Consider the following 13,919-nt stretch of genomic DNA (forward strand, 5'->3'; position numbering starts at 1 on the left):
CTTTGCGTAATTTCATTGAGAGTTTCCACTCTGTTTTGTCCAAGTTTTCAACTTGCTTCATTTGCAGAGTGTGGTGCTTGTCAACGAAGCCTTCGTCCGCGCCCAGCAAGAGATGGACGATCTTAAGGGCCAACTGGATGCCCAGGGCCGGGAAACGGAGAAGTATCTGCATCTCCTTCAGGAGAAGGAGGAGGAGTTGAACCGGGCGGTCGCCCTTTCCAACCTCCGACCCGAGCTTGATGCGGCAAAGGCCGAAAATAGTCAGTTGAAAAGTGAGCTGGCCGCAATGACCGAATATAATCGGAGTCTCGAATCTGAGTAGATCGGCCTCACCCGGGACAACGCTCAAATTTTCTCGAGCCTCGGTGAGCTCGAAACCACTTTCTCCAAACTCCGGGGGGAGCTGGATCTGGTGAAGTCTGATGCTGCGGGCTTGGCCGAGAGGAATCGGATGCTCGAATCGGAGAGTGCCCGATACAAGGAGCGTGTGAGGGTTTTTTAAGAGAAGGCGGAGACGAGGGCCCAGATGTGCAATGACCTGAAAAATGAGATTAAGGAGACGGCTGATGCCAATGATTCTCTCCAGGCCGAGCTTGAATCGGCCATCCAAACTCAGAATGTTCTTGGAGAGGCTCGGGATGCTCTAGCGGCGAATTTAGCCCAGGCCGAGGCTGATTTGGACGAGGCTTTGAAGAGCGTCGCGGCCGCCAAGGCTTAGGCTACTATTGTTGCCGAGTACGAGAAATGGAAGTCCCGGAGGATTACTCTCGAGCAAGCCGAGCATGGCTTTACTGATCTTCCGGCCCTTATTGCCGAAGCTAAAAGGATCGCGGGAGAGGCTAAGGATGCTCTTGGTTCTAACTCCGATGACTCTGAGCGGATAGAGTCCGAGCGCTCCGGCTCCAGCCATTCCGGGTAGATTAGGGCCTGTACTTGGCTTTTATCTTTTTTTTTTTTGCCTTTGTAGGACTTTGGTTTTCTGATGTAAAAACACCCCTTTGTATAAATGAAAGAAAAAATGCATTTTTCTTGTCTCTTTGTTTGAATGTTTACTATTATTTTTGTCCGAATTGTTGGTCCGTTTCAAGAACAAGTTGACTCGTAGTCATTCGGCTCATTGTGCCCGTAGGACTTACCTAATGCTTTGTGGACTCAGACGCCTCCGAATCACGATAAGCATTTCCCTGGGGCCGGTATTTTTCGGCAATATTTAGGGCCGGTATTTTTTCGACAATATTTTAGGGCCGGTATTTTTTCGGGCACACGAACCTCAGCCTTGGTTGAATTTTGATGTAACAGTCCCTATTTGGGGAGGTTAGCAAATTTCGGCTCGGATCGTTGTGACCTCGCTGCCTTGGTTCGAATATGTTTTTACGATTTTGGCTTGGTTCGCTATGACCTTGTCGCCTTTGCCGAATTTCGGCCATATTGCCCGGTATAGGGTGTGTGTGAATGAAGTAGTGCTGAAATACGGCGGTTATTACCGAAGTAAAGTCTTTTAATAGGAAGATAACCGAGACATTGTTTGTCCAAACCTTCAATAATTTTGTATTGCAAAGTGTTTGTATACATGAGTATTTTGTTTCCTTCTGCCTTTGCCGTAGCAAATACTAAGTGGGACACGATTCGTTATGATCGTTTGGTCCTTACATCGAAGGCCATGGCAGATTGTGGGGCCTTTGTTTTGCCTTGGCAAATGCTAAATGGGACACGATTCGTTATGATCGTTTGATCCTTACATCGAAGGCTATGGCCGATGGCCGGGCCTTTGCTTTGCCGTAGCAAGTGTTGGAGTTTCTCCGTCTTCTTTGACCGGGGTAATCTTCGATGCGGGCATAGTATTCCCCTAGAATTTATCCGAGCTGCAAGGTCGGGTGAGTGCTATTAAGTCCCCACTTGGCGCGTGTGACCTCGGGTTGTCGGGTATTGGTCCCTTATCTCTGTCGAGTAACACGTTGTACTTGCTGCCTCATTAAAAACCTTGTCGGAAAACCCTTTTTGGTACAAAACCGTACTAAGGAAAAGAGTGCAACACGTGTTTTCAGACCTAAGTTCTAACTTCATGATGTTCTCGATTTCCTGCAAAAGAGAAAAGATTAATAGGAGAGCATGAGGAGTCCAAACCTTAGCAGTAGTATCTTTTCAGATGAGCCACATTCCAGTTGTTGCATAACCGTTGCCCTTCCATGGATTCCAACTGGTACGATCCTTTGCCCGTTATCCCGGTTATCTTGTACAGTCCTTCCCAATTCGGACCCAGCTTTCCTTCATTGGGATTCTTGGTGTGCAAGGTAACTTTCCGAAGCACCAAGTCCCCGACTTGGAAATATCGAAAATAGGCTGTCCGATTGTAGTACCTTTCCATTCTCTGTTTCTGGGCCGCAATACGGACCAATGCGTTTTCGCGAAGTTCATCTGTGAGGTCGAGTTTCACGGCCATGACCGCCTCATTTGATTCTTCGATGGTATATCTGAACCGGAGAGTCGGTTCGCCAACTTCCACGGGAATAAGGGCTTCGGCCCCGTAGACTAACGAGAAAGGGGTTTCCCCCGTGCTCGATATCGGTGTGGTTCTGTAAGCCCACAGCACCTTCAGTAATATTTCCCTCCAGTGATGCTTTGACGTTTCAAGTCTTTTCCTCAGATTTTGAATTATGGTCTTGTTCGTGGATTCCGCCTGTCCGTTTGCACACGGGTGATATGGGGTCGACACAATTTTCTTGATTTTCAATCCCTCGAGAAAATTGTTGACCTTGCTTCCCACAAACTGAGGTCCGTTATCACAAGTTATCTAGGCGGGGATGCCGAACCGACAGATGATGTGATCCCATATGAAGTCAATGACTTCCTTTTCTCTGATTTTCTCAAAGGCCTGCGCTTCCACCCACTTAGAGAAATAATCAGTCATAAACAGAATGAAACAAGCCTTACCTGGCACCCAGGGTAATGGACCCACAATGTCCATTCCCCACTTCATGAAAGGCCAAGGTGAGACCACCGAATGCAGCAGCTCTCTGGGCTGGTGAATTATTGGAGCATGTTTCTGACACCCGTCACATTTTCGGATAAAAAATTTCGAGTCCTCGTCCATCCGATTCCAGTAATAACCGGCCCTGATGATCTTTCGGACCAGGGCCTCGGCACCGGAGTGGTTTCCACAAGTTACTTCATGCACCTCTCTCATCACATACTCCGTTTCACCGGGGCCTAAACACTTAGCCAGGGGACCGAGGGAAGATCATCGATACAATTGGCCGTCTACCAAGCAGAAACGCGCAGCTTTGGTCCTTAATGATCGTGATTCTTTCGGGTCGCTCGGGAGCTTTCCATCACGCAAGTAGTCGACGTACTTATTGCGCCAATCCCAAGTTAAACCCATCGTGTCTATATCGGCATGTCCATTTTCTATTGCCGAGTTTAACAAGTGCACCGTGGTCCCGGGGTTGATTTCTTCCCCCTCGACCGAGGACCCCAGGTTTGCCAATGCATCGGCTTCGCTGTTCTGCTCCCTCGGTATATGCTGCATAGTCCATTCTTTAAACCGATGTAATATCACTAGGATTTTTTTAAAGTACCTCTGCATCCATTCGTCCTTGACCTCGAAAACGCCGTTCACCTGGTTCACGACTAAGAGCGAATCGCACTTTAACTCGATTATTTCGGCCCCCATACATCAGGACAGCTCCAAACCTGCAATCATAGCCTCATACTTGGCTTCATTGTTAGTCAATTTAATGGTTCTAATGGACTGTCGAACGGCCGCCCCGATTGGGGTCCGGAGGACGATTCCCAGCCCGGAACCTTTGAGGTTCGAGGCTCCGTCTGTATGTAACGACCAAATACCCACGTCTTTCCCCAAGGTCAGCAGAAGCTCTTTCTCAACATCGGGGACCATAGCCGGGGCAAAATCTGCCACAAAATCGGCCAAGATCTGGGACTTGATGGTCGTTCGAGGTTTGTACTCGATATCATACCCGCTAATTTCGACTGCCCATTTGGTCAGTCTGTCCGATAATTCCGACTTATGCATGATGTTCTTTAGGGGGTAAGTAGTTACTACACATATCGGATGGCACTGAAAGTAGGGCTTGAGCTTTCTAGAAGCACTCACTAGTGCCAGTGCCAACTTTTCCAAATGGGGATACCGGGTTTCCGCATCCCCCAAAGTTCTACTCACATAATAGATAGGGAATTGCGTACCTGATTCTTCTCGGACCAAAACGCCACTTACCGCTACCTCGGAGACAGCAAGGTAAAGAAAAAGCGGCTCGTCCGCCTTCGGTTTGTGCAGCAGCGGGGGGCTAGACAAGTACGTCTTTAATTCTTGCAAAGATTTTTGGCACTCTGGTGTCCACACGAAGTCGTTCTTCTTCCTTAGCAGGGAGAAGAAACGATGACTCTTGTCCGAGGACCTCGATATGAAGCGACTCAGCGCCTCTATCCTTTCAGTGAGCCTTTGTACCCCTTTTATGTTATTCACCACCTCGATATCCTCGATGGCCTTGATCTTATCCGGGTTGATTTCAATTCCCCGGTTTGACACCATGAAACCCAAAAATTTACCGGACCTTACTCCGAAGGCACACTTTTCCGGGTTGAGCTTCATGTTTTACTTGTGGAGGACATCGAAGGTTTCCTGCAAATGCTTTAAATGGTCCTCTGTTTCCAGGGACTTAACAACCATGTCGTCAACATAAACTTCTATTGTTTTTCCAATTTGTTCTTCGAACATCCCATTAACTAGGCGTTGGTAAGTTGCACCGGCATTTTTTAGTCCGAAAGTCATGACATTATAACAGTAAGTCCCATATCGGGTGATGAAGGATGTTTTCTCTTGATCCTCCGGGTGCATCCGAATTTGGTTAAACCCGGAGTAGGCATCGAGGAAACTCAACATCTCATGCCCGGCCGTCGCATCGATCATTCTATCGATGTGGGGCAACGGAAATGAATCCTTCGGGCATGCCTTATTTAAACCTTTTTGGGGCACCACTACCACGTTATCTACCCAGTCCGGATACTTGACCTCCCTGGTAGAGCCAATTTTTAAAAACTTTGTTACCTCGTCCTTCACGAAGGCGTGTTTAGCCTCCGCCATGGGCCTTCTCTTCTGCTTCACCGGGGGAAACCTCCCGTCCAAACTGAGCTTGTGAGCAGCTACTTCCGGTGATATACCTGTCATATCTATATGGGACCATGCGAAGCAATCTGCGTTAGCTCGAAGAAATTTAATTAACTTGTCCCTGAGCTCCGGGTCAACCCCGTGCCCAGGTATACCTTTCTGTCTGTAAGTACTCGAACAAGATGACCTGCTCCAGTTCTTCCATTGTCGACCCGGTTGCATCCGAGTCATCCGGCATAACGAATGATCTGGGTACGTTGAAATCGTCCTCTTCATACTCCCGGTCCATACCCGAGTGCTTTGATTGCTATTTGGCGTCTTGTCCTTCGGTTGGGTCCTCTTTCCTGCTATCCGATCTCTCGGGCTGAGGGGCATTGTCCTCCTCTACTGCGAACATCACCCTAGCAGCGGGCTGTTCACCTCGGATTACCTTTATTCCCTCTGGGGTCGGAAATTTCAGTAGCTGGTGTAACGTTGAGGGCACAACCCTCATATTATGTAGCCAGGGTCTATGTTATATCCCGTATTTTTGAACCTCGGAGCATCTGCTGGGGTGGGGCCCACATACCGAGATTTTTTTTGGAACATCTGAAAAGTCATATGAATCACATATGTAAAGTTAAACACAACTCATGAAGTACCTTTGGACCAAATCAAAGTGGAAACCCTCCAAATGAATATTTTTAACAAAACGTTTTCGGGTGACCTGACTTTGGGGGGGCAAAAACTGTATTGTAAGTTTGGAATTTCGAAAATACCTTGAAATAGAAGTTGTAGATAATTGAATTAGCTTTCCATCCATAGGTCGTGGGTTCCCAGGTGACGTCGGTACAAGGAAATATGAACGTTTTAAGGTCGAAAGGTCAGTGGGCTAGGCCCAACTCGGGACCAACCGAGTTGGCCCAAACAAATGAAAAAAAAAATTCAGGCCCAAGTGAGGAGCCATTCAGCCATGGTCCATAAAAAGGATCCAAGCCCATGGAATTAAGTCATGTGGTCAATGAATAAAAGACCACTTAATCATCCAAATTCCATAGAACTTTCAAGAGAAAGAATAGGAGGAAAAACAAGAGAAAAACAAGAACAAAAAGAGGGCATTTCGGGTTTGGCCATAGAAAAATCACCCCTAAAAATCTTGCCTCTAAAATTATTTTCTTGTTGAATTCCTACTAAATTAAGTGTCCTCTACAACTTGGTGTAATTGTTTTGGAAGAAGGAGCACTTATTTCTTCAAGTTGACAACTTGTTCAAGTGAAGAAGTTTGTAGAAAAAGGTAAGAATCAATTCCTTTTTCTTATGTTATGAAGGTTTGTTTATGTTGTGGTATGTGGAAATGAGTAGAAATTATGGAAATAAGGAAGTTTGCAAAGTGGGTATGTATATATATATGTAGCCATGGGTGTATATATGTTGTATACATATATGAGTTGAATTTTATGTTGCATTCTAGTTGTGGTTATGATGGAAATTATATTGGGAATGAAAGTTGAATGAATTTTGGTTGAAGTTGGAATATAGATGATTATGTCACTTTAGAATAATTTTGTGATATTATGGAAATGAAGTTGTTAAGATGTGAATTATGATTATGGTTGATGAATTTGGAAGTTGGAAATTTGTTATGAAGTTGTATGCCAAAGATTTGATGTTTTGCATAAGTTATGATTTTGGCGGAAGATTGTATATCATGTATATCGAGTGTATATCTTAAGGAAAACGATATGAAATGTTTCTAGAACTATATGGTGATGATCATGATGGTTGTTGAATATGAAATTATTGATCTTAGTTGAAAGTTGGGTTGAATTGAAGATTATGTCAACTTGTGAGAAAAATGACTAGTTGAAGGATATTTGTGTTTTTAATGTTCATTGTTGATATTGTTGTTGTCGTTTGGGTTGTTGTTGATGATTTATAGCCGAGTTGAATTCTCGGGGTGTCATATGTATAGGGGAAGTGCTGCCGAAATTTCGGTAGCCAAATATGCTTAAAGTTGAAATAATGGCATTAATAATTCACAATTGGTAAACTTGACCAATTGCAGTTTTTCGACGAAACGGGAAGTGAGTTTGGAAAGGCTTAAGGAGCGCGAAAGGTATGTAAAGCAACCCCAATTCTTCCCTTGGCATGCCCCTAGTGTGTTAGGGTCGGATCCGGGCCTCGAAGGACCTCTTGGCCCTCGGAATCCGCAAGACAAAATTTCAGTTTTTCCTTCAGTAGAATTGAACCATTTTGATACGCTTTTTCTGAAATTATGCAATTTTGCTCTAAATTATTCAGAAAGTCATAGAATGTTTGTATAACCTTTTTAGGTGATACTATATGCTTAGAGGGCACAATTTGAGCCCGCCGCCTTGTTTGTCCCAAGGCGGGCCCGCTATTTACGGTTTTGCCCCTAATGTGTTAAAGCTTCCTTTTTAAGCGATTTTTGAAAGAAATGTTTTAATTACCCTACTAATCGCTTAACGAATATTATTTTAAATATTCTGTTAAATATTATAAATTATTTTGACACTCGGAATGACTTCGGGAAAGTTATACTTCTGTAATTTATTATGATATCCGAAATACATTTATTATGATTCCGTCCGACCCCATTGGATTTGTTTGTCTTTGATACGCTTCATCGAGTCTTTGAAAACATTTATTATATTTTTAAATTGCATTAGTCTCTCACTACTCCATTCGTGGATGTCCCAATGTTTCCCACACTGAGCCCGGGCCAGGATATGTTGTCAAGCGTAATTCTCTGCATTGTTCGCCGCGCCCCGATGTGAGGGGGCAGGTATACGCGTACATGGGTCTGTGGAGTATGATGTGCCATGTCCGCCTATTCTGATCTGATCTGTTATGGCCATTCTGATATGACATTTTATGATACGGGGCCACGCCCCTTTTTCTGATTCCTCTGTATAGTGGCACTAGCGTCGGGAGGGTGGCCACATTCTGTCTGCCGAGTCCCGTGTCAGGGACCGGATATGATATGATATGACATATGTTTCTGTACGCATTCTGTCTATTTTGGAAATATGCATTTGACACTCTGGATTCTGTACTCATTTTCTGTAACCATTATGATTTGACTCCTGTGATTCCGCTTTACATATTCAGTACATATTTCGTACTGACCCCCTTTCTTCGGGGGCTGCGTTTTCATGCCGCGCAGGTACTGACGACAGGTTCGCTGATCCACACGTTTAGGATCCTATTTCTGCTATTTGGGGCGCTCTCTTCTACAGAGCCCATTTTTTGGTACAGTCTGTCACTGCTATCTGGATATGTACTTTGTTCAGGGTATGACGGGGCCCTGTCCCGTCTTATGATTATGATATGTTCTGTAGAGGTCTGTGGATACATCTGTGTGGGTTCTGTACATGTGTTTGGGATATTCTGTTCTGTGATGGCCTTATCGGCCTATGTGTGCCAAGTCTGTTTTTCTGCTAAATTCTGTAGCGACCACTAATATTATTATTATTCTGTTAATATGCTAATTTGGGGTATCGGGTACGTATAGGTGCCCAGCTCGGGCACTGGTCGCGGCCCACGGGGTTGGGTCGTGACAGTCTACCCAGCAACGCGTTGTACTTCATGTCCCCTTCTAGTACATAGAACACCGTTTGCTGGATGGTGCCACCGATGTTTACTGGCAATGAGATTTCCCCCTTTGTGGTTTCACTCGCCATGTTGAACCCGCTGAGTAACACGGGCTACCGGTACGATCTGGTCGAGCAGCCGTAGCTGTTCGATCACCCTTCACCGGATGATGTTGGCTGAGCTACCTGGGTCAATCAAAATACGTTTAACCTTAGTTTTAAAGATAAGTATAGAGATTACCAATGCATCATTGTGCGGTTGAATGATGCCCTCCGCGTCCTCGTTGCTGAAAGAGATGGAGCCCTCGGGTACATAATCCCGGCTGCGCTTCTCACGCATAACAGAGACCTTGACCCGTTTCATTACGGGCCCCCGAGGTTCATCGGTGCCACCAACTATCATGTTGATCGTGTGTTGAGGTTCCTCTGGCTCGGTCCTTCGATGGGTCTCCCTTTCCTTGTAGTGACTTTTTGCTCGTTCACTCAGCAGCTCTCGGAGATGACCATTCTTCAGCAACCGGGCTACCTCCTCTCTCAACTGGCGACAATCCTCGGTTCTGTGACCATGGGTTCCGTGCTATTCACAGACCATGCTCGGGTCCCGTTGGCCCGGGTCCGACCTTAGAGGTCTTGGCCATCTTACATCCGGAACACGACCAATGGCCGAGATTAGGCCCGAGGTATTGACGTTGAAGTTGTACTCCGATATCTTTGGTAAGTCCTTGTTGCCGGCAGAGCTTCCGGCATCGCTCCTGAATGAGAGACCCCGACTGTTCGACGGGCGCTCGACCCGTTTGTTTCCCCGATCGGAGAAATGGCTTGGGCTATCCCTCGATTTCTCCGACCTAAAACTTGGCTTCTCCGAATGGGAGTATGGCCGATACCTTTCCTTTGACGATTCAGTCTTCATTTCGTAACCTTTCTTTGGTTTCTCAAAATTTCTGCTCGTATTAACCGCCCCCGGGGGAAGCTCGAATTGATCATCCTCCACCCGAATCTTTGACTCGTATCTTTTATGGACATCAGCCCATGTCACAGCCTCGTACTCCAGCAGGCTCTCCTTCAATTTGAACGAAGCCGTCGAGCTCCGGACATTGAGCCCCTTTGTGAAAGCCTGTGCGGCCCATTCTTCGGGGACCGGAGGGAGCTCCATTCGTTCCCTTTGGAACCGTTTGACAAATTCACGAAACAACTCATCGTCCCTTTGGGCTATACGTAAGATGTCCGCCTTGCGGGCCTGCACCTTTTTGGCTCCGGCATGAGCTTTTATAAGGCATCGGCGAGCATTTCGAAAGAAGTGATCGAATGCTCGGGCAGATGATCGTACCACGTCAACGCTCCCTTTGACAAAGTCTCCCCAAATTTTTTCAACAACACCGACTCAATTTCATCTTCCTCCATATCATTGCCTTTTATAGCACAAGTGTATGAGGTCACGTGCTCGTGCGGGTCCATTGTACCGTCATATTTCTGTATATCCGGCATTTTGAACCTCTTCGGGATCAATTTCGGGGTTGCGCTCGGAGGCAAAGGCCTTTGGATGTACCTCTTCGAATTTGGCCCCTTCAGTAAAGGCGAAGCCCCCGGGATCCGGTCCACTCGAGAATTGTATGTTTCGATCCTCTTTTCGGTTGAGTCTACCCGTTTTGCCAAAGTCTCGAGCATCTCCAGAACCTCGGTAGAAGAACCGGCTCCGGAGCCGTTGCTCTCAACCATTCGTGCCTCATCCCTTCCGGTTTCGGCAACACCCTTTGTCTTCTCCGGCTCTGTTTCATCTTTTCCGCTTTGCAACCAGGCAATCGCGATTCCTTGCTCGGCGATTGTCGCTCTTTGTTCCTGCAACATTTCAAAAATTAAACGTAAGTTAACATTGTCGTTTGGTGCATCCGGTTCTCTCCGGCCCTGTGTCCGAGACAAAGTAACAGAATTGTGAGTATTTAGAGGGTCAGTAGCCGGTAGGGCGGCATTCTCCTGGTCCACAGTGTTTTACCGGTTGAGGCCCTCCCTCGAATTGACGGGGTTCGGGTCAGCGGGATTTGGCAATCCCCGTGGCCCGCTGCCTTCATTTTCCGCCACAATCTCGGTGTTGTTGACTTGGACAGATTGTTCGATGCCAGCCATTTGGTCCGTTCTAGCAGAGACGAACATGAGATGTTTTTGATTTTGATGAATATGATAGAAATCAAGACCAAAGACCACTATTATCCTAGCCCCACGGTGGGCGCCAAACTGTTTACCCCGGATTTGGATAATCAATTGAATTTGTGAGTGGGTATAAGATATGTGGTTAAGTTTCAATCTTCTTGATAAGAGAGAAAAAAAAAATATATATATATAGATATGATATGAGGATAGCAATGACAATCGGTGATTTGCTATGTGCTCGTGTGTCTATTAATGCATAAACGATATTCGACTTAGGAAACGCAAGAAATAAGCACCAAACGTAGATCGAATCTGGTATATTGAGAAGGAGATTGTATATATTTTGTTATTACAAATGTTCTTAAAATGAAGAAGCCAACCCCTTCAAAGGAGAGGAATGAGCCCTATTTATAGTGTTGCCTCTATGGGCCTCGTACAATACAAATCATTAAAAAATAAGAGAAAGGACAACTCTGAGTGGGTTAGGTTGGCTGTACTGTCTGACACACGCATGGTTGGTGGTTGATCATGGCAGGACGCTACCGACACGTGGCTCATGCGCTACGGCCCTTCCGGACTACCGGCCACGATCAAACGGACATACAACCTCGAACAACCGGACATGGAAGAACCGGACCAAATGACGCCCTTCCTTTACTCCGGTCCAAGCGTCTCTCCGGTTCAGAAGGAGAGCCTTCATGCACTTTCCCGTCCCTTCCTTCCTCGGTCTCACCGGTTTAGCGTATATCGATTTTTACCGTATACAGTATGATCTGATCCTTGTGTTTAATATAAGTCTCGGTAACAAGTTTAACAATTCATTGTTGATAGCTGTAAGACAAAATAACATAATGTTTGCTGCCATGCATCAATAATAATGGAGTGATCCATTAAACAAGGCCTACCTACCAAAGTTGTAGCAAACTACTTCAATATAATGCTACATCTGTCGCAATTGATGGCAGAAATTAAATATAAAGACCTCTGACCCAAAGTTGATAACTAGAATTTAAAAATTCAACTAAGAAAGAGAAGTCTTCAAATTGAAGGAAAATTTGTGAGGAGATCTCAGCTAAATTAGGAAATGTTTTTTCAATTCTAACTTAATTAGTTACAATTACACAAGGACACTTATATTTCTGTAAGGTTGACTCTTAGATACATAACAAAAATCTATTTAACCGTATCTTCCTAATATTAATAGCTCTAAAATTCATATTAGGTTTTTTCACAAGCTTAAGGTCTCAATTTATAATGCTCCCTATATAGGTTAATTAAGTAAATTCTTCAACAAAAACAGAATTAAGCAAAGGCCACCTAGTCTACTTTCTTTCATTTCCCAACCCTCAACCAAATCTGTTCCATTTTGTTGAGTAGGGCAGCGGATGACATTAATTAAGGAAGACCTTAAAAGAAGGTAACAATAGCTCCAGCTAGTCAAATTATTCAGCTATATTAAATAAAAGAGCCACGAGGTCGTTGTGATTTTTCAATAGTCATAGCTCCAATTTCGACAGTTTTATACATAACTGTTAAACCCTTTGTTTTACTTCTTATTGGTTATAATTTGACTTTGACATAAATTTTAGTAATAAAGAAAGAAAAAGTTGGTCTGCTATGTAGGTCATAACATTTGTGTGGCAACAGGCAAAGCTAGAGTGGCGGAAGGGGTTTCGGAGATAATTATACTGTATATACAAGGTCAAATTTTTATTATGTATATATAATGGATGTTGTGAAAATTCTGTCTCCACCCGGCATGTGGTTATTGAATTTTTGAAACTAATGGTGTTATACACGTCATAACATTACAACTATAAAAGATTTTTATAAAGAAAATATGGTAATGTATTATTACTTTTTAGAACAGATTAGTAAGAAAAGTATGTCAAATATGTAACGCATGAGTATGAATTTCAACATCGCATCGAATCTCTAACCGTAATTTTACTATTTATAAGGTGTCAAGATCGTACGAAATACTTACCTCTTAACCCGGCAAAAGCCCAGAATTATAGGAACTTTGCGTCTACGATAGGTTCGGTAAATTGCAGATTTGTTAGGACATTATTGGATTCTGCATGTTATCCTCGCCATCATTGAAATTATTAGGTATCTCCTTTCTCTTAAAAACGTAATAATGCAATAATTAATACTACGACGGACAATTCTAAGCATACAGTAATAGTGATTTAATTTTAATCTCATAAATAAATTGAACATATACCTATTTTTCAATTGGATAAGTGAAGCCACAACACCTAAAATTAAAAATTGCCAAATCTTCAATTTGATAGAGCTGAGCACAAAAATTAAATATCCGATTTGGGGTCTGGAAAAAAAAAAAATAACCCTGTGCACTAAGCTCCAGCTATGCGCGGGGTCCGGGGAAGGACCAGACCACAAGGGTCTATTGTACGCAACCTTACTTGCATTTCTGCAAGAAGCTATTTTCACGGCTTGAATCCGAAACTTCCAGGTCACATGGCAGCAACTTTACCAGTTATGCCAAGACTCCCCTTCGGGAATCTGAAAAGAAAAGGCCGTTTAAGGTAATTTTTTATTCGCTTACATGTTTTAATAACTGCAAAGCTTGCATTGCGATTTGCGAGTGTATCTAAAATGTACAAAAACAGAGGTAGTTTCACTATCCCATTTTTATTTTAAGAATTATGAAGTACTAAGTTATTGCGCAACCTTATTGTCACGACCCAACCCCGTAGGCCGTGACTGGTGCCCGAACTGGGCACTCGTATACACACTCTTTAGCTATATGTTCTTTTCACAACAAACTCAATATGGATCTTATAACGACCAAACCATGGTCTCGGAACTATCACATAAATATACATATAAATACAAGCCGACAAGGCTGCTACCACAACATGATAATATCTGCAAGCCGGCGAGGCTGCCATCACATATCAATATCATATGCAAGCCGACACGGCTGCCAATATAGACGAACATCATACTACAGTACATCGTATAGACACAGCTGAACAGAACCCATACACAACCCACACATATGTCCACATACCTCTAAGAGTTTCAACAGT

The sequence above is a fragment of the Lycium barbarum genome, chromosome 9 (genome assembly GCF_019175385.1).
Source record: "Lycium barbarum isolate Lr01 chromosome 9, ASM1917538v2, whole genome shotgun sequence".
NCBI classification, from domain to species: Eukaryota; Viridiplantae; Streptophyta; class Magnoliopsida; order Solanales; family Solanaceae; genus Lycium; species Lycium barbarum.